Source organism: Chionomys nivalis, chromosome 22, assembly GCF_950005125.1.
Source record: "Chionomys nivalis chromosome 22, mChiNiv1.1, whole genome shotgun sequence".
Taxonomy (NCBI): domain Eukaryota; kingdom Metazoa; phylum Chordata; class Mammalia; order Rodentia; family Cricetidae; genus Chionomys; species Chionomys nivalis.
In genome coordinates this window covers 36,031,028-36,056,641 of record NC_080107.1, presented here as the reverse complement: position 1 = coordinate 36,056,641, position 25,614 = coordinate 36,031,028, and the positions used below count along the sequence as shown (strand labels likewise).

General features: G+C 36.5%; 1 protein-coding gene across 7 annotated transcripts in view; it reads right to left on the bottom strand.

Moving 5' to 3' along the window:
• Lrp1b (LDL receptor related protein 1B) overlaps positions 1-25,614 on the bottom strand; it is a 1,777,797-nt gene that overhangs the window by 872,057 nt on the left and 880,126 nt on the right. The gene's annotated exons all lie outside the window — the stretch shown is intronic.

The following is a 25,614-nucleotide window of genomic DNA, read 5'->3' as shown; positions in this document are numbered from 1 at the left end:
CCGCCGCCGGGGCCGCACCCTTTTCCCTTGCTGCCCCGGCGAGCGGCCGACCAAAATAAGTATTTTTTAAAAGGAGCTAAGTGCACAAAAGATGAATGGTATTGCAACAACAAAAGTAATACCCATTCAATGTAGAAATACCTAGGAACTAAGAAATTTTCTGGGTGAAATGAAATAGATCCAATTTCCACTTTGGGTGAGCAAAACTGGTCCACATCATTTATAAGTAAATAAAAAAAATTATAAATACTTTTATAAAATTAGAAAAAAATCATAGACTGTACCTCTAAATTTTAAATTTAGAAAAATGAATACAGACTTTGATCATATTAAATAAGCCATTAAAGTACTAAGAAAAACCTGGACTAACTAAAATTATAAAACTTATATGGTAGAATGCTTATTTTTAATTTGAAACGAAGTTGAGTGACTATAAAATTATTAAGTAAATTTACAAAGGTAACATAGTTAGAGTAAACAGGACTAAAAGAAAACTTGCAAATACTTGAAACACAGACAATAGATAGCAATTAATTTAAAATATATGAAGAAGATGTAATAAAAATTAAATCACATCTAAAACCTAGAGAACAAAAGTGGTTGTTATACTTCTGGATGGTGGCTTGTACTCATTCCTTGTGAGAAAATTATATTTGAATAGTATTTTTATTTAGTAGGCTAGTGAATATTAAAACTTTAATTTAGGAATTTGACATGAATACATGTATTCACCCCTTCACAGGCATTCTTATATTGTTTGTGGTGTTAATCCCTCAGTTTTCTATAAAGGAATATTTGGAGACATATATTAAAATATTGAATATGTGGTGCTTTTTCCCTTTCTTGGAAATGCTCTTTTGCTAATTAGGTTTAAAGAGGTATTAGTGCTAAAACGACAATCTGAATCTAGAGAATGGCAACAAGAGATAGTTATTGAATAATAACTGTATAGCCATTAAAAGATATCATACAATTATTAAAGTGTAGATTGGAATGTTGAAATGGAATGCCCTAAATACGGAATATTAATTATGACCCATTTTATTTAACAATTCATAAATTAAAGTACAGAGGAAAGTATCATTTGGGTCTTAAAATTGATATCTTCATAAAATTCCCCATGTATGTACTGGGTTGCTCCTTTCAGGGTCCTCCTTATATTTTTGCCTCTTTTGGTAATGTTGACAGTTCACTTTTATTTGAATTAGAAATTGTTTTTCTAATTTTAATGACAATGACACAATTTAAAAAAAGACAAATTCAACTTGATGCTTAATGTTGTATATGATTCGTTATGTTATCCAAAATAAACAAAAAATTAAATCACTCCATTTTAAAATTATGAGATAATATTTATCACTGAAATAGAATGATATGTCTTTATCTGTTAAGAAACCATATAGACTCACTGAATTTCCTCCTCAGTCACAAAGTTAAGTAGCAATGAAATCAATTTAAAAATTCCAAAGCACAGTATAGTGTATGGCTATTACTAATTCATATGCTCATCTGGGGCAATTCCCAAATACAACGTTTTCAACTTGTGAAACTGTAATAACGTGCTGGCATTAAAACCTATTGTGATCATACTCTAAGGAATACAAGCTGGTATATAAGGTTACCAATATTTTCCACAAGGATTAAATCTAAGGAAAGTTGAATATATTTGGACTTGGGCATTCTCTCTCTCTCATGTGTGTGTGTATGCAGTATACAGTATGTATATGTGAGTTAATTTATATTGGTGAGATTCCAGGGAAAAAGAATAATTTTGAAATGAAATATTTGTTTTGTTATCTTGCAATGATAACAAATTTTGCAATATACACTGAGAAGGCAAAATAATGAATTACTGAATAGATAATCCATATTCAATGTTTAGATGTCTTATTTTATTTTTGTAATGAATAAATTATTGATATACACAAACAATAGCAGCTTTTCACATTCTTAAACCTTCTGGAAAAATACAGGAAATGGTATGTATACTACTGAAATGTAAAGTACGGAGGGCTTGGCTCAGTCAAAAATGAATACACATTGAACGACATGGTAATTCCAAGTGTGAAAAATACACTGTAATAAAATGTTTTGCCACTAACGTTTCTCAGTAGCATATATTATGACCTTAATTACATGTTGTCGCTATTGTTTTAGGTAACATCATTGTTGATCTTGCTTGAAAATAAATGCATCTCCTGAATGTGGGGATATTTGAAGGTCAGTAGATGCAAAGAACATATGGGATATAAAACTTCAGAATATTTTCAGAATTTTTCTCTCCAAAAGCTCTTGCATGATACTTCCAAATTAAGTAATTTAAATTACAGCTACAATTATTCTGGTTACCTGTCAATTGCATACTCATTTGCTAACATTATTTTTACATTAGTCCTTTTTACAAAACTCTCTAAAGAAAAAAAATATTAGAAGACTCTGACCTTTGAAAAGAGATTTATGACATTTATCTAATGTGTAATATTAAGGATTTTTTTTTAAAAGACAGGGGGTCTCTGTGCAACCCTGACTGTCCTGAAATTCACTCTGCAGACCATCTCAACCGCAAACCTATTCTTTTCATTACCTTTCCTTACTGTGGAACACAGCTAGCTCTTCCATGAGACTCTTGTGAGGATAGGAGCCCTAACTGCCCAGGTACAGTCTCCCGACACACAAAGGACTCTCCACAAATACTCTCTCTTTTTCACAGTAAAGAATGGATAGTGTGTGCTTCTCTGTGAAACTCAGAAAATCCACCAGGAACATGTCATCTTCTTGACAACATGGCTGGAAAGCATTCTGCCTGTTCATATGAGTTATGCATTAGTGTAAGGCAATGGTTTTAACCCAGGCTCTAGTTACTAATCTAATCATTCCTTCTGGTTTTAAAACCTCAAGGTCGATATCTCTTAACTTCCAGACTCAAATCACTCAGTTCCTCCGAGACAACTCTATGTAAAGTCTTGTAAGAATAAACGCTTAGACTATTCCCTCAGCACACATGAAATTTTTGCTCACTAACATATCCATGAAGAAAATCTGTGTCTTCTGCTCAGTCTCAATGATGGTAGCCATTTAGTCCATGTGTCAGAGTAGAAACAGTGTCCTTTTTGATCCACTTGCCACTCATGTAACCCATGTCCACCATTCTTCCCTGCTGTTTCTGCAGCCTTATCACACTGTAGGAGTCGTCTGCTCTCCTGTCCCTGCACATCTGTCTCAGATGGAACATAGGTTCTGTGTCCAGCCACATCACCTGACTTCAGGCTTTTGCTAAATAGACCATCTTCAAAATTACACTATCGTCATTTCTTAATGAAATCTTGTTATATAACCTTCCTTTCAGAATTCTTTTATGTAACATCCCACAAGATGAAAAGTCCTTTTACCTAGGGAGTAACAGCCTTTGGGAGTTAGCTCTGCTCTCCTGCATTTTCTACATTGTTTACCAGTCTCTATGGGATGCTGTTATCTGACCTTACCATCAAACTACTCAAGGTATATTTCTTCCGGTCACTTTTATTGCTCCTCCCTGCATTCTCTTCTTTCTTGACCTTTCTGCATTTTCATACTATCCGCTTTCTCTCTCATCTGTGCATTTCAATTGTATAATGTCTCCCTTCATATTCCACTTCTGTATAACTTCTCTTTCATTGACATTGAAAGTCTTGACAGCTCAGAGTAAATATAATCTAGTCATTGGAACTTCTTCTGAACCACATGGGATTTAATAAGCCAAGACGTAGTGCATAAGGAATAGTGAACAGCTTTTAAATAAATAAAAAAAAAAGACGTAATTAAGGGGAAACTTACTCCTAAAACATTACAGTTTGCCACACAAAGAGAAGTTATGTCGGCACTATGGTTTATGTGATTCATTATGACAGCATGTAACTTAGACATGCAATGGAGCATAGACTATGTCAATTTATACTGACAAATAAGACAGAGACCAAGAAAAAAATATAGCACTGCCCCCAAAAAATTCTATTGCATTCCACCAAGTCTCTCATCATATTTTGTTTTAGCTAATTAAACTGATAAAGTTTCCAAAAATGTATATGTGCAGAGGGTGCTGTGAAAATTTTGAGGAGCTAACTGGAAACTATAATAAAGTGAGTAGCAGGTAAAACAAGAACTTAGCAATTCATGGTCGTATTGATTCTAAACATCCGGTGCTTACTTTCGCTGATATAAGTGTTTCCAAGCTTGCAAAAGCTGGTCTCAGATTTCTTAGTTATACAGCAATGATTAAGTACAGAAAAACTAAAACTGGTTGACAAAAGAAGGTGCCTTTTCATCTTAAATCCACTCTTCCATAATGAGAATTTTATTTATCAAAAGGCAAGTGACCTTAAATTTTATTTTTCTCCCTTCTCTGATATTTATCAAATATAATTCATTTATTCATAAAACTCAATTTATCCCCTATGTTCTTGGTACTGTGCAGAGTGGAACACTGGGTACAAAATGATAACAAAAGTACACTTGATCTGATGGCAAATGGATTAGGAAAAATGTACCTCTGTGTAAGTTCCTGCAAAATAATCAAGTATATAAATTGCTGTTAACTCCCTGAAGCTGCCAATTGGGGAGGGGAAAGATATATAGATTAAGCCATGACTGATTTAGATTTTCAGCATGCTAAACTTTCTTATCAAAGGAAATTAAAGCTAATGTACACTATAGGAAGATGGAAAGGATTATGTAAATATATAAATTGGAATAAATCTAGAAAGCATTTGTATCTGATACTCAATTCTCTAGATGCTTCCCAGCGCACTGAAAGCAGACTCTCTGACTGTAAAACGACACACACCGCCAAAATAAAGATGTTAGCAAGATACAACTTTTGATGATTTGAAAAAAAAATGAATGACACAAATACTAAATCAGGGTGGTTTTTAAATTGTGGAAAATGTGAGGTGAGAAGGGATTTTTGAATAATTGTCAATGTCCCCTTTAGGAGATGCTTTCCCCTTTGTTGTAATTTTCAGTGCTTTGTTAAACTCAGTTTTAAAACTGCATGCTAAAGGTCTAGGGCACATCAGCCTAATACACTTAGCATTAGGAAATTAGTTTACATGATAGCCCCAGAGAGGAGCAAAGTGCCCCCATCTCTGTAGGTTCTGAGAACTGAGGCTCGTATGTCATTGTTCCTGGAATACTGGCCAGAGACTGTGGCACTTACTGGACTTAGGATCGAGCCAGCTTACCAGAATTTCTCAGCCCTTGATAAAATCTGAAGCTGTGCTTGCTACAGTGATGAGTTGAAAGATTCTGGGAAGTATATGCCTCAGTACTGAAAGTTAATAATGTAACAGTCTATGGCGTGATGTTGTAAAATTTGCATGCACTGTGGAATGCCCACAGTGAACTAATTAACATGTTTCATCCCACATAATGGTTTGATATCATTTGTCAATTGAAAGTATGATAAAAATTGATATAAAGTTATGTACTTCAAAAGCTTATAATCTTAATTTGTTTATTATGTCTTGACAAATCTGAGAAAAGACTGTAAATATTAAAATACACATTATCCATATAATAATTTCATAAGACTAAAAGGGACAGTGATACTTTTAGAATCCAAACTTCAAAATAAGAGACAAGACTTGATATGGAATTCCCCTCTGTATGCAATAAATGTTTTATTACCATTGGTTATTAAAGAAAGTGTTTTGGCCAGTGGCTTAATAGAATAAAGCAAGGTGGGAATTCCAAACAATGAATTTTTTTCATTTGTTTGAGAGAAAGTAGACAGAGTCAAAGATATGCCATGTACTTGCCAAAGAGAAACATGCCAGTCATCAGCCAGAAACTTACCAGTAGGACACAGTCTTGAGATGATTCACAGATTAATAGAAATGGGTTAATTTAAGGTATAAGAGTTAGTTAGAAATATGCATCAGCTATTAGTCAAACGGTGCTATAATTCATATAGTTTCTATGTGATTATTTGCATCCGGGTGCCTGGGAAATGAACAAGCAGCCTCTGCCTACAAGACTTTAAGCATTACATTGGAAATTAGTCAAAGGCGTATTATTTCTACATTATTGTTATAAGACTGTTACCCTTCTAAATTTGAAATGTGTAGTACAGGCAGAAGCTGTCCCAACTCATCTTGAGGCAAGCCTTACCCAGACTTCAGCATCATGATAGTGTACAAAGAAGCAACTGCAGAAAATCACACACAAACAGCCTTGTGACATGTATTAAAGCAATCCTAATCCCCTGCAAAGCCAGAATGCTATGACTAAGGGGTAGAATTCATGCCAATAATGTAAGTGCCCCTTAATGTTAGCTATCAATAAAAATAATTAATCATACTCACAAGCTAAATGATCTCAATCTAAGCCAAAAGAAAATCAGTTTACAAAATCTGACATCCATTCAGTAAATTTTAAAGGAAAACTACAAGGGACCTTCTTCTTAAAGCCAATCCACTGTGAACATCTCTATGCAATCTGAAATGCCTTCTTTCATAGGCCCCTGTTTTGAATGTTTGTCCCCAGCCCATAGATCAATCTAGGAGATCTGGAACATTTTAAGTGCTGGAACTGGGTGGCAGAAGCAAGTCACTATGGAATGACCTTGTTATAGCCTGCTCCTGGTTTCTGCTGTGCTTTCTACTTCCTGGATCATGGTGGTATGAGCAGCCTTTGCCATGTGCTCATGTTGCTGTGACCTGAGCTTGGCCATGGCCCTCTAGACATGATGCTCACATAGCAGGTAGCCAGCAGCCCAAGCAAAGATGTGTTTCATAAGATGCTTCTGTACTATTTTTAGAGAAGCAAAAATGAAGAACATAATGATATGAACAAATTTATTTCAGAAAGTCTAAGTGAATATTAAGTCTAAAAAACTGAATAATGTATTTCAAACATAGAGGTATCATAGTCTAGGACAAATTTCTATTTATAGATTTTTTTTTGCATACCAGAAAATAAGGGATAAATTACGACGCGATCTTAAGAACTTTACATTTGAAATAAAAACATAATCCACCTTTTCATCATGAAACTTATGAGTACATAACATAGTGTCAAATCTGAGTTTTCAAAACACATAATAAATGTGTGTTCCTCCAGGACTCCCTAGCTCTGAAGGTCAGGCTTTTGGTATTATGCTTTTTAGGAAGCAGAAAAATAAACCTACATTCAGCAATGTTGAATTATCTCTGTATTGTGTCTGCTACATGCTCAAAAATGCCTAGTGATATGTATACCCGGAGCAAGTTGACCAAGGGAAGCATTTTTGAAAGGACTGAAATTAGATGGGAAGCCAATTCTCACATAGATTGGAAGACTTTTTTTGTTCCAGGGTATAGCTGTCTTCACTTGTAGATATACCTCACAAGAAAGTTCTGTAAATAAGCTATTTCAGAAGCTAATATAAAGACTTGCTTAAATAATTAATATATGTAATAGCAATAAGCACACTGTTAAGGTGTCTTCAACCATTGCTTCTTTTTTTAATTGATTTTTATTTAGCTCTACATTTTTCTCTGTTCTCCTCCCTGCCTGTCCCCTCCCCTTCAATTTCAAATTCAAATTGGGTCCCCATGCTCCCAAGTTACTCAGGAGATCTTGTCTTTTTCTACTACTCATGTAGGTTAGATATATGTATGTCTCTTATAGGGTCCTCATTGCTGTCTAGGTTCTCTGGAATTGTGATTTGTAGGCTGGTTTTCTTTGCTTTATGTTTAAAAATCACTTATAAACGCATACATGTGATAATTGTCCTTCTGAGTCTGGGTTACCATAATCAAAACGATGTTTTCTAGCTCCATTCATTTTCCTACAAAATTCAATATGTCTTTATTTTTTTCTGCCGTGTTGTACTCCATTGTGTAAATGTACCACATTTTTCCTTATCCATTCTTTGGTCGAGAGGCATTTAGGTTGTTTCCAAGTTCTGGCTATGACAAATGATGCTGCTATGAACAACCACTGTTTATTTAGTGTCACTTCCAAGTCTTCTTAGCACTCAGGTGACAGTCAATGTGTGTATATGACAGGGCTCTGCTCTCATCCTTCTTGAAGTAATCTGAGGACTCCACTGTAGATTTTGTGATTTTTAAGCTTTAAACCAAATCCAAATCTCCACTCTTTTAAAACTCTCCACCTCAAACCCATGGCTGACTCTCCTTTATTCCATGCACTTCAAGCACACAGCTTTTCACATCTGCGCTGTCCAGACTGTTTCTCCCAGTCAATACTAATAAAAGAGAGTGCTTACGACTCCCTGACACCACAAGGATTCTTCACGGTCCCTATATAATCTTAAGAGAGTGTTCCGTCCTCAAGGAATAAATGGTCCCACTATTAAACATTTTCTCAAAATCACACATATTGTATATGGATCAGTTTTGCCTCAATAACCTTAACATGTCAAATTAAAGTCACAAAATTTATACTAATTTATTCTTCAACAACTGTAAACAATTTTGTGCTTGATAATACTGGTTCCCATATACATAATAAGTTAGGTAGACGTCTCAGTGATCTTGTCATACCTTACTTTAATTTTAATATTTGTATTACTTTCCTATTTACTTGTTAATTATTTTTGAGTGTCATTTTGTTTATAGTTCTATTCACTCTAATGAGCCAATGAAAACACAGACCAAACTAACAATTTAATCTAAGCAAAACTTGCTGAGTTAGTGAGATTATTTGACTCACCTTGAGCATATGTTACTTATAGAGATGTTTAGGTGATCCCCAAAGAGCTGTATTACTGCAAAATCCCTCCCCATCACGGATGCTGACTCATGGAATCTACATCTTAAAATATTACTTTCAGTTAGCCTTTCCCTTCATATGTGCTCTACTGTCTGTCATTGTTAGGGTTACTGTTGCTATGACAAAACTCCATGATGGATAGCAAGTTGGGTGAGAAAGGGCTTATTCAGCTTCTCCTTCCACAGCACTGTTCATCACTGAAGGAAGTCAGGACAGCAACTCAAACAGAGCAGGATCCTGGATGCAGGAGCTGATACAGAGGCCATGGGATGTGGGGAGTACTGCTTACTGTCATGTTTCCTATGGCTTTCTCAACATGCTTTCCTATAGAATCTAAGACTACCAATCCAGGGATGATGGTACGACCCCTAATGGGCTGGGCCCTCCCCCATCAATAACTAATTAGGAAAATGCCTTATAGCCAGATCTTATGAAGCTTTTTTCTCAATTAAGATTCCCTACTTTGTAATAACTCTAGTTTGTGTGTCAAGTTGACCTAAGACTAGTCAGCACAGTCCCCCAAGATAACCTGAAGCTGAGATGGGATTAGGAAGTAGTGATGGCTAGAGTCCCAGAAGAGATTCCATGAGCTTACTCCTCCTCCTTCTGTTAGATAGTGCTAAAAGATCTTTTACAGATTCACATAGACTTAGCTATCTTACGTTATTCTAAAGCCCGTAATATAACAGTGATTTGCAGATCCTATACATCAAAATAGAGTACTGATATTTGGGAATCTTTGTGTTTTAAAAATATAGAGAACATTACTATAATTTTTACCAAAAAAAAAGGAGCTATAGCCTATGAAAGCAGAAATCTTGTTAACCAAGTTATGTGCTTCTCTTCCTGTAGAAGGTTTTGTTCTCTGAGGATGTCACAGAAGGAATTTACCAGAAAACTTTCCCTGTTTCTCTCTAGAATAATGACCACACATTTTCTTATGAAAACTGAAACACCCTAATAAACTATCTTTGGAAAATTCTGAGAAGTAGAAAGTCCACAATACAATCTTATGAGCTTTTTATTTTAAAACTCTGATACTTGGGTTTCGATATTGTCAGTGGGTAAGAATATTCATTGTGTAATGATGAGGTCCTGATGCTGGGATCTCCAACATGGATGTGAGAGTCCAGGAATGCCTTTTGGTGACTGTGATCCCAAAATTGTGAAAGAAAGGTGGAAACAGGGTGGTTTCTGGGATTCCTAGTGATTTCTGGCCATCAGTGTAGCTTGAAAAACTGAGCTCCAGGTTCACTAAGAAATGGAATGGAGAAGAGAAGAAAGAAAAGATGGTTTAATTAATTTAAATAACTATAATTTAGTAATGAGATAATTCACAATATTGTGCCTTGAGTTTGTACTGGTAAAAGTGTGACCAGAGATGCAATGTTGTAACCCTGTTTAGTTCATACTCAACAGTTCAGTTGAATATGAGTCTTGTGATGACAGTTTATGGAATAACAATTCACAATGGACAGCAATTTTATTGCCAACAACTTGACAAGAAATAGTGACTTTCTTGATAGATAATTGAGGTCAGCACTGGTTCTTTTTTTCCAATCCTAATATAAATTTTAATTTTCATTATTGACAGTTATATATGTAGTAACAGTAATAAATCAATATTAACAATACGTTTAATAGTCTGTCTATTTATTATCTATCTATCATCTATATCTATCTATCTATCTATCTATCTATCTATCTATCTATCTATCTATCTATCTATCTATCATTTATCTATCTACCTATCTAAACTTCAGAATGGTAAAGACTTAAAGAAGCCATAGCGGAGTTCAGAGAGTTTCCAAAGACGTTAGAGACAGAAGCCAAAAAGCTGATAGGAATGCCAAAACTCTCTGTGGATACAATGTAATGAATCAGATGAGAGGTCTGCTGGAGATGCTGTGGAAGGGCAGGTTGTTGCTGGGTCACAGGTTTGAGCCAAGCTTTGGGGTCAAGAAGAGCCAGGTCCAGATGAGTGGTCAGGCACATGGATGAATGCCAGGTACAGACAGATGGAAAGGTGGATAGACAGAAGGTCAATTGAGAAAGCCACATCAACAGCGGAGGCAGAGCCAAAAAGAGCCCCAGGCACAATCAGAACTCTGCCTGTCAGGGAGTTGATGTACACACGGGATAGTGAGATGACAGGCTTGTGAGGCCTTCCCCATTTGAGCATTTTTGTGTTTCTCTTTTCGGGTTGCAGAAGTAAGGATTGCATCCTCTCCTTAGAGTGCTGCGTCTGATCTCAGGACTGATCTGCCTGATATGATTTCAATACACACCTGTCCTATGCTTCCAGTTAATTTGATATTTATAGAAAATCTCTTTTTCTCCTTTCAGTAGTCAGGTGTTTATTACACCGTGCCTACTGCAGCGTGCTAGACAGATGGTGGGGTGCATATGTCCATCAAGGTGCAGAGTCATGCTAATTCTGCATTTGCACTTAAAAGAGAGTCCGCTACTTCTTGTAAAACAAAGTGTCTCTCATCAAGACACAGCCTGAAAAGCCAGTATTTTCCAGAAAATGAAGTAATGCTGCTTCTAAAATACATCAGAAACTGTTGCTTGATCCATCAAGATACGGTTTAAAAGGAATCAGCAGTCTTGCCTATCAAAGCTATTGTGTAAAATATTGGAATTACAACTAACTTCTTCAGCTGACTTAGTGTAGCTCTTACATCATGAGGAGAGAAGGGTTTTTCGAGAGATCCGCCTGCCTCTGCCTCCCAAGAGTTTTCTGTGATGACAGCGGTTTCAGATGTTTGGGCAAAACATTAATCATTAGACTGAATTAAGTTATTCAGTCCCCACCTTCACAAAGTTCAGTTTTTGCCTCCACGAGCTCTGACAATGTTTTCTAGAGATAACATCTTCCAGGGGACTACAGAAGAATAGATTATCCCCTTCTCTAAGTGTTAGTTCGCATAAATTGACTCCCTAATTGATATTACCATCTTTAGCATTTATCTTATATTTTATTATACCAATAATCTAAAAAGTTGTTTTCACAACTACACTTAAGAGGCAAAATGGGAATTTGCATTTTGTTTTAGAATTGTAGTTAACTCCAAGCAGGGAAACAGTAAATCTCAAGACAAATTGTAGGATTTGAAATTTTAAGTACATTGGGTAAATCTTCATACTGAAAGAGAATTAAAGGTATATACACCTACAACTGGATTAGGCTTTGAGAAAGTAGATATCAGTACAAGATGAATGAAAACAGCAATTTCAGAATCAGAAAATAATAAGCAACAGAACTGAGTCCCCAGTGAACATGAGGCTTACCCACCATCCATTCCACTTCACTTTTATTTCTAACATAAAATAGACCTGAATGGTGCCAGGCGGTGGTCACACACACCATTGATCCTGGTACTCAGGAAGCAGAGACAGGTGGATCTCTGTGAGTTCAAGGTCGGCCTTGAACAAGTTCCAGGTTAAGCTCCAAAGATACAGAGAAACCCTGTCTCAAAAAAAAGAAGAAGAAGAAGAAAAGAAAAAGAAACCAAAAACAACAACCAAAACCAGACCTGAAAGGCATTTTTAAGTATTTTGAAGGTGAAAAACAAAGTTTTTCCCATAAAGAAATTGATTAGTGAGATCAGACAGTGGCTGGCAGAGACAAGAGATAAGCTAATCAATACAGTTTTCACTGTTGCATGTTTGGCATCTTGCATCTATATGAGAGATGTGGGCAAAGATTACTAGCATCTTTACTTTCAATGGTCATTGAGTTTCTTTTCAGAGAAGCCTCCCTAGACCAAAGAATCACATCTTCCCATCAAGATGGGACTTCACCCTCTCCCTGTTTGAATCCAATAAACTCTGGGTATCTTGTACAGTGTCTGAGGCATAAACTTTGTGAAGCAAATCATCCATAAGCAAGCACCTGGAGGTTTAGTCCATTTCTTTTCCTTGACATTCATCAGAACCAATGCTTCTCTCATTTGGTTCAGTGTCAAATAACTCTAACTGCAGCAGTTCAGAATCTACCATCCTCACCATTAGCTGCATGTTCTTTCCCAACCTTCCCACAGTGCCTCTGTTCCTCAGGAAAAGGGGACCGCAAAATGCGTCTGAGAAGGACCAGCTTCTCAGATCTTTGTTTATTTCTTTTTCTCATCTGAGAAAAATAGAATGTGGAGAAGTTAACTATCCAGGTTTGGACTGATAGTGGGTAGTTAAAGAAGAGTCTACAGGAGAATCAGGTTTCTAAAGGAGAAACAGAGGACAGAAAGTGTTGAGTCATTCATTTATCCAGAGTCTTGTTGCTACTAAATTCTGGTTAAGATTCAATCCAACTTTGTGTTGGAATATGAAAATTTAAAATGACAGACTAATAGATCTTAAATAATTCTGATACTTCATCAAAATGAAAGAAAACACGAGCATGATCTATTTTTAAGAAACATGTTCAAAATATTTTGGGATGTCGCCCTTAAACATCTTTTATTATCAGGGTGCTCCACCTCCCACCCAAGTCAAATCTTCCCAGAACAATTGAAATGTACTACTGCTTGTTTGAGTGAGTAACAGCTGGTCACTTCATAACCATATACTTCATGACCCTTCATATGCTTAAAGATCGTTATTAAGTTACCCTTCAGCCTTCTAGGATGTGACAGACCCTATAAAAGTACCATCAGGCAGAGAAATCGTTAGAAGCACCACCAGGCACTATCACTAAAGTCACCATCTGGTAGAACTGGAAATGTCAGCGAATAGAGACGGCATATTGATGGGCATGCCATGTTTATACCTCTTAACTGGTCAGCGATGTTAATTATAATTACGTCTTCATTGTAGGATTTTATGGCCTATGTGGACAAATGAACGTACACTCGATTAACTAACTGCAGACTAAATGGAAAATGGTTCTCAGGCTAATGTTCCAAACGCTATTAGGACTTTCTTTGTTAACTAATATTCCCAAAACCAAGTGCTGAGCAAACTGACACAGTGGCTCTGTTTCCAAGGACTCAACCTCTTTTTGAGCTAAAGCTAAATGATTTCATTATTTACCTGTTAAAGAGAAACCCTATCTCGAAAAACCAAAAAAAAAAAAAAAAAAAAAAAAAGGAAATAGCTTTTATTTTCAGAGTTTCACTGGATCTTTCTTAATGTGGAGAATCTTGGAATGTTACAAAATATGTTAATACTTCCCATCGATATCCATTAGTTTGTTCAAAAATTATTGTCAATTAAAACATTTATTTTTATAATAAATGTCATAAGCAAATAGTAAGCACTTGGAAAGGTGAGTTTTGCTTCTTTTTTAATTACTATTGTTACATTTATATGTAAATATAGATAGATGATAAATAAATAGAAAGTAGATAGATAGAGGTATAAATTTAAAAATATAGCCTAATGAGTTCATTTACCTCTTATATGTGTTAGGACTAAATGGAAAGGTGATTTTTTCTGAAACATATCTTCTGTTGAGCTGGAAGTTACATATATTCTGGAAGTTATAATCGGTCATATATGTTTTTATTTTTACTTCTATATCAACAAAGAACTAAAGACATTTAAAATAAATTGTCTGAATAGAATATTCAGTAATTTTTCAAGGGCCTTACTCTATAAGAAGTACATGGTAACATACCTACACTGTATTAAAAAGTCTACGTAACCTAGGGTGACCCATAGTTCATTATGCTTGTTTATAGCCACTGCATGAAATCCTTACATTTTTTTCTACTTCTTTTTTTTTATTATTCAGAAGCCTAGATATGCTTTCATGTGCATCCACATTGTAATCAATTATGTATGGATGGAAATTATTTCTTTAGAGTAAAATATTTTATTATGATAATTAGTGCATGAACAGTTTATGGTGTTAACTTCTGTTAGCATACTACAGATTTACTTATAAAGACTCAGTATCAATTTTCAGTTAATGAACGCAACTTTTAAACTTGAAGAACAATGTATTCTGAAATGTGCCAGAAAAAAAAAAAAAAGGAAATCCAAATGTTTCTGATTTGGTCATGCAAATGTACAGAGAGAGTGACACCCATTTGGAATACATGTATCTCACTGACGAGCAAGCAATCAAAAGAAATAACAAGAATATAACAACAACTACATCAGAGTTGGTTATATGATAACATGTACAAATGAACATATTTAGAAGGGAGTCTATTTAGGACACCATAGCCTTAAGAAGCAAAGTAACATCCATAGAAAAGAGTATCCCTCATCTTCTTTTACAGTTAGTCTCATTCATTTTCTTGATTTCAAAAGTGTAAATTGCTATCAGCATTTGAATAAAAAAAGAATTAGAAAATAAAAATAGCAACTATGCTGTTTTATTTTCAATTTCCTATCTTCTATCCCCACACAAACTAATACAAAATATTCTTTTCTATTCTTTTTGCTCTAAGAAGTGACCACTGTTAATTTTACCAGTTGGAGGCCACACAACTGAGTTCTTTCCTCTCCACACTTTCTGCTCTGAGGTACACTTTCAAAAATATGTCTTACACACACACACACACACACACACACACACACACCCTTCCAAAGCAGCTCTGTGTGTTGATTTGCAAAGGAAAAGCAATCAATTTATGTAGATGAGTTTCCATGTAGTTAATCTACAGGACAAAAACACCATGGGTGGGAAGCAGCCTTATTGCTAGGAGAAGACACTTGGAGGGAAGCATCCTTAGGTTCTTTTTTTTTTTTTTTTTTTTTTTTCTGGGGCTGGGAATGCCACATGATGGGAAACACCTGGGTTTCCTATGGTCTCAAAAACAGTCAGAAGCAATGGTTTTCACACACTGTTCTAAGGAGTTTCATTTTTGAAAATTCTGTTCTGTTCTAAACATGTATTAAAGAGATAGCTGTGGGGAGTTATTCTTATACACCATTTCAGAAGAACAAGGATAGAAGCTTTTTCAAAAATGTTATTTTACATACCAATCACAGTTCCTCTTCATCGAGTCCTCCCACTTCCCCCAGCTTCTCCCCACCCCACCCCCATTCACTCCTCAGAGAGGGTGAGGCCTCCCATGGGGAGTCAACTAAGTCTGTTTCATCACTTGAGACAGGACCAAGGCCCTTCCTTGTATCTAGGCTGAGCAAGGTATCCATAGGGAATGGGCTCCAAAGAGCCAGTTCATACACTAGGTATAAATACTGGTTCCACAGCTAGTGGCCCCATAAACTGCAAAACCACACAACTGTCACCGCCATTCAAAGGGCCTAGGTTGGTGTTACACTGTCAGTCTGGAATCAGTGAGCTCCCACTTGCTTGGGTCAGCTGTCTCTGTGAGTATCCCTATCATGGTCTTGGCACCTTTGTTCATATCACACCTCTCTCTCTATGATTGGACTCCACTGGACTTGGTCCAGTGCTTAGCTGTAGATCTCTGCATCTTCTTCTATCAGTTACTGGACGATGGTGGTTCTATGCTGTCTATTAAGGTAGTCATCAATCTGATTATAAGGGAGGGGCATGTTTGCTTAGATTTTAACTGGTGCCTTTTTATAAAAGTGACAAAATGAAGTCGTTCTTACAGAGTTTATAAAATAACAAAAGCAGATTATGGTTACTAAAGTGAGTTCTTGTAGGATAAAGAACTGTCATTTTCTTAGGATATGACCTCTTTGACTGGTTGGTCTCAGAAAAGCACATTTGTTGTTATTGCAATCAGATTCTGAAGAACATCCTGCTGTCACTGCTGCCCTCATACAACCTGAGAAACCAAGAGCCACGAAGTCTAGTTTTCCGGAAAGCCACTTAACCTAAAGTTTACATTGATACAATTGATATTTTGCTAACCCAATAAGCTTTTGTGACTTGGGCTTCTCATTATTTTTGTTTCGTTTTGTTTGGGGTTTTTTCCCCAGCTGTGCAAATAGACAATATCTAAACACGAAGTGTCCAGTGTCTTTTCTGAGTTTCGTGAGGCATCCTTCACTGTTCTGTGTCACCTCCTGAAGAACTACCAATCTTAAAGGACATAGGAAGGTTTTGCTTTTGTTTTTCCTTTTCTTTTTTCTAGAGATGTTCTTGCCATCGAGTACAGGCAAACTCAATATCTCCTAGCCTACCTTGGGCCCCTGCAATATAAATGTGCACCACAATGTCTAACTTCTTGTGTACTTTCATTGTAAACAGGACTTGGGAAAAGGAGTGTAAGTGACACAGCACTTTCTGAAATATTTTCTCTTCTATTTCCAATCTACAGTATCTTCATAGGTTTTGCCATGTCTCACTGAAGACTGCACATTTTCTTTGTGAGAACGGCTAATTCTTCCTCAAGAATGCATTCCTATTCCTCCCCAAACAATTCTTGAAGGAAACCACCAGTGTTGCTGACATTTTGGTCTTCACTTTTCAGATATAGACTTTGTTACAAGAATTGGCAATTTGCTACTTGTGGAAGGAAATGACTCCCTGAGGTTGTAATACATTTTCTACTTTAATGAAAGGGGTGGGCATATTATCAAGGACAGTACACCTTGTTCAGGAAGGAAGATTTAAAGTTAGACATATTGGCTGTGAGTGTTGGCACACATCTAACATTACAAGACTTGAGAGCCTGAGGAAGGAAATCTTACTTGTGAGGCCAACCTGAGCTTACAGTTTAAGATTAAGAAAGAAAAAGTATCAAGCAAACGAAATGCAATCAAGAAAAGAAGCATTGATGTTGCAGGTAGGCAAGATTTTAAAAGCCAAAGTGCCCCCTTTCCTATGCAATAGGACTCCTCCCACGGTGCTCCCATAATCCAACCAGAGGAGTTTTCTGAGTACTTGGAATAGACCTGTAAAGAACTTCAGAATGAAGCCTAGGTGGATGGGAGGTGTGAGGAGTACAGGCATGAGAAGTGGAAATGGGGTGGAGCTCTTTATGGTTCCAAGTTCTACTGGAGGTTTCAGGTACAAGTTCCCCAAACGGTTGTCCTAAGGAAATCGGGAAGGTGGAGAGAACAGGAAATAACCGGCACAGTGAGGTGAGGAACAGTGCAATGGCTGTGCTATCAACTGCACTCACAGTGACTGACCCATCACATATGTCAAGAGTCATCAGTCAGTTTATGTGCATGCTTCTCGGACCACTCTGAAGCAGCTGCTAGGGCAGTAATCATGTGTGGCCAATACAGGATGTCTGAGCAGGTGTGTACTATGTCACCTAAGAAAACAAACTCTCTTTGCTGTATTTTGTATCTGTTCCTTTCAGTTAATATTTATTCCTGTCTTCTTTTTTATAATACATATTTTGCTATTAACATTCTCTCTGTTACATGTATGAGAACTGGCTGTGTTTCTGGGACACTAGGCAATCCATAAGTCCCCTTCATATTGCCTTGCTCTGAGCAAGTTTTTCAACAACAGCCATACATGCTACAAATAAATTTGTGGTGGTAGGCACATTTTATGTTTCATGTGAACAAGATAAAAAAGAGAGAGAGGGCAGTCCTTTCGCCTTAAAATTCCCTGTTGCCTTTCTTGTGATTGGCAAGAACCTCAGGTCTCTTCACTAATGGAAGTCCCCAGGCTCTTCTTCCTGCTCCTTAACACAATTAGTGGTAACCTTTGCCATGTAGCAGTGAAATACATTTATTTATAGCCCATATATTATGCAAATAACTTTTCCTCATTTCCAGATGGCTCTCATCCTGCTGCTTTTGCTAGGCCATGTAAGCCTGTCTGCCCAAAGCGTGTAGCAAATCTTTATTTCTTCAGTCATTAAGCCATCCAGTGATTTGGTATTTATAACACTGTTTCTATAGTGGGGATATCCTAGTAAGAATTAATTCATATCATAAATAAATTTACAAGATGCTTATGAAACAGAATAGACAGGTCTATTCTGCAGTAGTAACTTTACATACCAAATCCCAAAATAACAGTTCAGTTCTAACTTTGTCACTGTAGGTCTGTGTGGTTTGAATATTGTTTGTATTCCCCCAAGGAGGAACAAAGATTAAAGGCAGAGTTCCTGGGTTTTCCTACTGAGTGATGACAGGCACGCAGAGACAGAACAAAGCCCAACAGCAGGTGTGAGACAGGCAAATAGGACCGAGTTTTGCCAAGGACCATCTTTAGTTCCAGTTATGTACACACACCCCTTACGTTTTGATTTTGTTTTTGAAATAAGGACTCATTATAAAGCCCTGATTGGCCTAGAAGATACTTCATATATCACGTCTGACTCTAACTCATTGAGATTCACCACTTCTGACTCGCAAGATCTGGAATTAAAGACATGCATCACCCCTTCCTCCTTATAATAGACTAATTTGCAGTCTAATTCCTTCACCTGAACATGCAATGTATATACACACTACAATCCAAACAATGTACCTAGAAACCTTGGAAGCCCCACTGCCCTCTATCAGCTTTGGGCTCTGTGTACTCCTAACTCTGAACAATAGTATATATTTCCTCACCCCTAGCAACAATACTTTTGAGGCAGTTTCAGTTTAAGTGTACTTCCAATGTATCTAGGGATGAAGAACAGAAGGACCATGCAGATGCAGCCTGAACTGGCTTGGGGTGTATGTGCAGCAAGTTAAAATTGGGTCTTCTCTAAAACTCCTCAGGAGAATCCCCTACTTATCACCTTATACTTATGCATAAATTACACCTGCATAGGAGTATAATCAGGTGCATCATGGGAAGGGATTGGTGCAGTAGAAAATGATAATATGACTGAATTTATCAATGAAATTAGATGCCAGCCAGAACACACTCTTTAATTACTAGCCCCTCCTTCCTTTAGCCTGCTTCCCCCAAAAGCAGTCCAGACTGTAGAGAACAGCTTTGAGATCCTCACTTTACCCTGTTGTTATTTTTGACAGTGTTAAGCCATACTACTGTTTGGCTCCAAATAACACTATTTAGCTTCTTTTTGAAGATTTTTGTGTCACTTATTTTTTATTCTTTACATAAGAAATCACGAACCTGAAAACACCTAGCCTCTGAACTCAATCAAGGTGATAGGGGCCCTAGGTTCAGAACAAGAACTGGGAAGCTAGTCTTTCCCTTTCTTCTCTACCCTTTTTCAAGGTGTAACTTCTACAGGCTGGTACTGCGTGTGTGCATCATTTGCTGTCCTCACCACCATCCAAACAAATGATCCTTACTTGTTTGCCTGACCTTGGACATGAACCTTGCGAACTCTGAGCTGCATAAAACCCTCTCCAAAGTATGCTTCCTAAGTATTTCATTAGCACAATGCAAAGCTGTCCAATCTGTAGTCACGCATAGGCTTAAGGAAATTGGTGCTCCACTTAGCACATGCTTCCACATTTACCAGCTAAGAACTGGAAGTGTAGGTAGCTATATCATGGCTTTTAAAGTGTCTACCTATAAGCAATTTAAGTAATTTATTTTATATTTTACATGCATCTCTAACAGATGAGAAAAAGGGAGCAGGGCTTTCTAACAAGGGTAAACTTTGGGTCACATACATCAGCATCACATTGCTTTGCGTGTTCATCGTTTATTCTCACTCCTCAACTGATGATGATACAGCATTTAGCCTAAATGTCTAACTTTTAGACTCCTAATGACTATGCCAAGAGGCAATAGGTTCCCCTATTGTCCTTTACCATTTTTAAGACCTAGACAGCACTTAGATGATATATTTATGCCTTACTTTTTGTTTTATTAGTTAATCACCTACATATCATAAATTGTAATGCTGTGATGTCGGTTTGCACCTCTGCAGTCTTGAATGTGCATCAGTTCAGTGTCTTCTTCATCCTTCCCCTCGAGACTCATCTACTCTGGGTTGACAGATATACTCACAAACTCTGTACATTGCACAGTTTCTGGCTCAACAGTGTTGACACAGTACAATCCAGGTTCAGTGCTTGCTCAAACCAGCATACAGATAAACCCGACAAAGGGAACAAAGCATTTTTACCCTTAGTAATATGACCAAGAGGCCAGTTCAAAGCTAGAATAAAGGGGGGGGAAGTAATTTGATGAATTGTTATCAGACATTTTTAGAACACAATTCTGTCTAGGAGAAAGGCAACCACCAGTGACAGTCTACTTAAATGTGTGGCACAGCAAAAAGGAACCCAATTGGTTCACAACATATGTGAGTTACCCATTTCTTCCTATTGCCTCATTATTTTAAGTAGTATCAGAAAGGGGTGAAATGGATTATTTAGGTAGACAAGCCACTGACTTACAGAACACATTCTTTAAGCTTCAGACTTCCCACCTATATAATGAAAATCACACTAGCAAACTCATGAAACTATAGTGAGGGCGCTTGGTAAAACAGGGAAAACAGGGCTTACCTGTAACAACTGGACTTTCAGCATTCAGCAACTAAAGGATTAGTTTGAAAGGATGGCTTAGCATGCACCGTTTTCAGAACAAGTTGTAAGGGAGTAGGTTAAGTCCAAACTCCACCTCGTTTTTATTCAGCTAGTGAGTCAGGAAGGCAAACATGAACACTGAAAAGAACAAGTTAGAGAAACCTGCCAGCATCAAAACCACTGGCCATGCAAATGTAGATCAGGCTAATGCAGTGCAGCCTTTGAGATGAGCCTGGCTCACTTAGCTGATAAGGGAGCAGTGTATACGTGCTCTGCTTCTCCTCAGATTGATTTCTTTTTCTTAGATTTAGAAGCGTAAATTTCTGAAGCCTAAGATGAGGATGATTTTGAACTTCTCTTTCTCTTGCCTCTACTTCCCAAGTGACAGGCTTTTTTTTATACCACGACACCCTGTTCACACAGTGCTGGGGCATGAATTCAGGGCTTTGTGAATGCTACACAAGAATTCTACCAATGACATTATTTATATGCTTCTGCCAGATTCTACTCTGAATGGAAACTAATTTTTCAGATCTTTTACAAATTGTTTGTGATGTATGGTGAAAATGCATCATTGCTTATCCTTTTTATCCCAATGCCAACATACTCATTAGAGTTCATAGATAATCATCTTGGTCTTGTCTTTATCATCATGTCAGAGTTAAATGATTTCTTTCTATAATCTGAGCCTTAAAGAGCCAACATAAGCTTTCTAATCTCATATAGACCTTCTCTGAATTTAATCCATATACTAAAAGTGTTTTAATCCTTAGAGATGATGGTATAGAACCCTATACATTATTTAAGAAGCAGCTTAACCATACTCCTGAAACTATGATTTAAATAGTAGTAAAAAATTTTCAGTTACATGTAAATATACATAGTTCTTCTTTAGACCTTGTAATGTTCATCATTTTAATGATATGTTTGTATAACTTGTGCTTTAAGCCATAGCACAGACTTCCAGAAACATAGAAGCTTACTTGTGTTTGAACTTAACTGTCCATATAGCTGAGGGTTACATACTTTTCTTTCTTTGTTTGTTTTTTAATGAGGGAGTTTGGGCATCTTTTGAAATCATGGAGGCCAAAATTACTTTTACAACTATGCTTGCTTGTGGAGTCATTGAGATTTGAGATTAGTTTGTGAGGAGGAAACAAAAATCAAACTGTTCACTAAAATATATAAGCAAAAATGAATATGAAAACAAAGAAGAAAAAGAGCAGCCAATTTCATCAGGGTAGAAGTATAATTGAGGAACAGAGGGCATCTATAGGATTGTGATGGTCAAGTGTTAATGCTCGCTGACATTGTCCATTTTGCTATGTGAAAGTTAGCATGAAGGACCGAAGAGAATACAGTCACAGAGAGGAGGCAAACTAGAGCAGAAGACAAGTTCTCATGGTGCTTGTAGATGCCCAACACTAAATCGAGGATGTTTCCTTTTTTTTAAAGCCGACTGTTCAATTAGATACAAGCAACCATGATGTTAAAAGTGGACTCAATGACATAATAAAATAAGTCATTTCTGTCTGAGCCCCCATTATTGACACTTCACACTTTCTCTTGTAGCTCACACATAGGCAAGCAGTTCCCACCCCACATTTTAAAGCAAGATCTGGGTCTGGAACATATATTTCAAGTTTACATCTGTACAACGCCTGCTTCCTATTTAGTGTGACTAATGGCCTAATGGCTACACTTCTCTTTTAAAATTAATTTTTCTTATACGGGAGAAATATCTCTCTACAATTATTTCCCCATGTTTGTTCGTATATACTTAAATCATACAGGAAATCAAGATTTCATGGAGATGCCAGGCTTTCCCAACTTTGTTGTCTCATTTTCCCATCAGTTTATTTTTTGATTAAGTAAAAGTATTAAAATTTTATTGGCATGACTGCAGGCAGAGAATGCATATCTTACTCAGGACATATTGCTAAAGCTTCTTTTCAGTTTTTGTGCTTATTGAGGTCACCAATTCTGTTTTTACTAGTGACTCAGAGCATGGGGGATGATCTCTGACTGTTTTCTAAGTGGCTGTGTCTGTATGTTTAGATAGCCATCATTTAAATTTAACATAGAACTTTAAGAATTGATAACATATGTCAAGGCCTTTCCCTTTTGCAAATATATTTCCCTTTATATTTTCTGCTTCACCGTGGTACGATTCAAGTGAGAATCACACACTAATCCCTAGTTTTCATTACTTCTTATCCATCACTATCTCTATGACTCTTTAATTTAATTTCACCTTATCTGTACTGTTATTTCTAGAAATAAAGACAAATTATAATTTCCTTGTGCTTTAGTTGCTTTCTAACTAGTTTACCTGTCTTTGTTCGCTGCTCATCAATCACAGAAAATATGCATTATAGCCTAGGGAAAATATTTTTTAAATTAAATGGTACTGTACTTTATAAGAATAATGATGATATGTAAACTTTAAATAATACTACTGAAGTGCAATTCTTTTGTAAAAAGTGTTTAGAGGCTTGGACGATACATCAGTGGATAAAGAGCAGGACTCCATGATTTAAGGACCAAGTTTAGTGTCACAGAGTCCCTGTAAAGCAAGACACAGTGTGTATACTTGTAGTCCCTAAGCCCTTTCTGTGAGATGGTGGTGGAGACAGGAAAATTTTAAAACTCACAAACCAGACAGTCTTCCTTATACAGTGACAACCAGAAGATACACTGTTTTAAACAAGGTCATAGGCAAGCATAAAACCCAGGCTTGTCTTCTGGCTTCCACACATTCACAAGGGCATGTGCACAGACATACTTATAACACAGTAAGAAGCAAGCATGAGTATCACATGTGCTGTGCGTGTGTACACATACACAACACACACACAAATGCGTACTCACACATCACACTCACACACATACACACACTACACAGTAGAGATGGATAAAATAAAGACTTCTATTAGAAATGAGAAAAGGTCATAGAAAGTCAAGGTTCATTGTCAGATCCTTAAACATCCAGAATTATTAGAATACTTGTTACAGTAAAAAAACAAGTAGGTTTCTAATTAAAGAAAAAAATTCTGTTTCTTTTTGTCATTGAAAAACAAATACAAATTTAATGATAGCTATTTAAGAAAATAGCAATATCAGAGATGAAATTAAAGTTATCATTAATAAAATTTCATTGTAATGAAAGCTTAATCTTTTAAAATAATAAAGAAACATTGCTTTATTATATATTACATTGTGTTTTTAATATGTATTTTTAAATTTTAGAATCCAAATAAATGCATTTGCAAAATGAAGAAAAATAATACTTTGGGCTCCACAGACTAGATGGGATATATTTGTATATACATACTTTGAATATATACATACTTTGAATGGTTTTTATACCCTGAATTAATGTTCTTTAAGTCTGGCAATTGTGAAAACATATCTATTTGTGAGTTTATGATTACATGTTAGAATCCTGAATTGTATTGTTGACAAGTAACATCATTCATTTATTTAACAGTATCAGATATTCAGTATCTAATAGTTGAAGGTATTTTTAAAAGTTCAGTTTGGATGAAAGTATTAAACACTGATGGTCCACACAAGTTGAAGACTGTGTTGGACACTGGTCCTTGCACGACCACACTTGTGCTGTCACAATACCCACAGACTCACAAAATGACATCTCAACTCTACTGCAATCTAGCCCTTCTTAAACATTGCAAACCCTTCCAGTGAGATGAAATAATGACAAAGAAGGCAGGGATAAGGCTCATCAGGTAAGGACACTTGCAACCAAACCCGACATCTGACAATGTTAGATCCCCAGAACTGACTGCAGCAAGTTGTCTTCTGTCACACAGGAACCATGGCATGGGTACCTATACATATATATACACAGCCCCATTCCCATACATGTATGCATAAAACAATTGTAAAAAGAAAACTGAAAAAGTCAACAAACAGAAATGACCCATTTTTTAATTTTTTTCAGATTTATTTTATTTATTTGAATGATTTTTCTTCATATATGTCTGCTTAAAACATGTGTGCCTAGTGCTCATACAAGTCAGAACCGGCTGGCTATTGAATGTCCTAGACCTGGAGGTGATGAACAGTTGTGAACCACCATATGGACGCTGGTGAATCAAAGGGAATCCTCCACAAAAGCAATAAATTCTTTTAATTGTTGAGTCATCTCTTCAGACCCCACTGCAGTCATTTCATAAACTAAATTCTACTCGATGTGGAGATAGTTATTAACCCCAATAAAATAATAGTGGGGGATTTTAATATCTAAGTCTCACCAATAGAAATGTCAGGCTGACAAAAGATAAATAGCACCAGCTGACCTAAATGGCATTACATATTAAACAGACACAACAAAAATTCACAGACAGTTCTGTGTGAATATTGAGTTGATTCCCTTCTTCAACTGTGGTGCTGGGGATTGAACTCAGATTACCAAATTGCTTGACAAGTGTCTTTACTGGCTGAAACATTTTCTTGGCTCTATCTACATTTATAAGCAAGGCAGATTATCTTTTTCACTATATTTTCAAAGATGCGTCTATAATAAAAGTTTGGGATGCT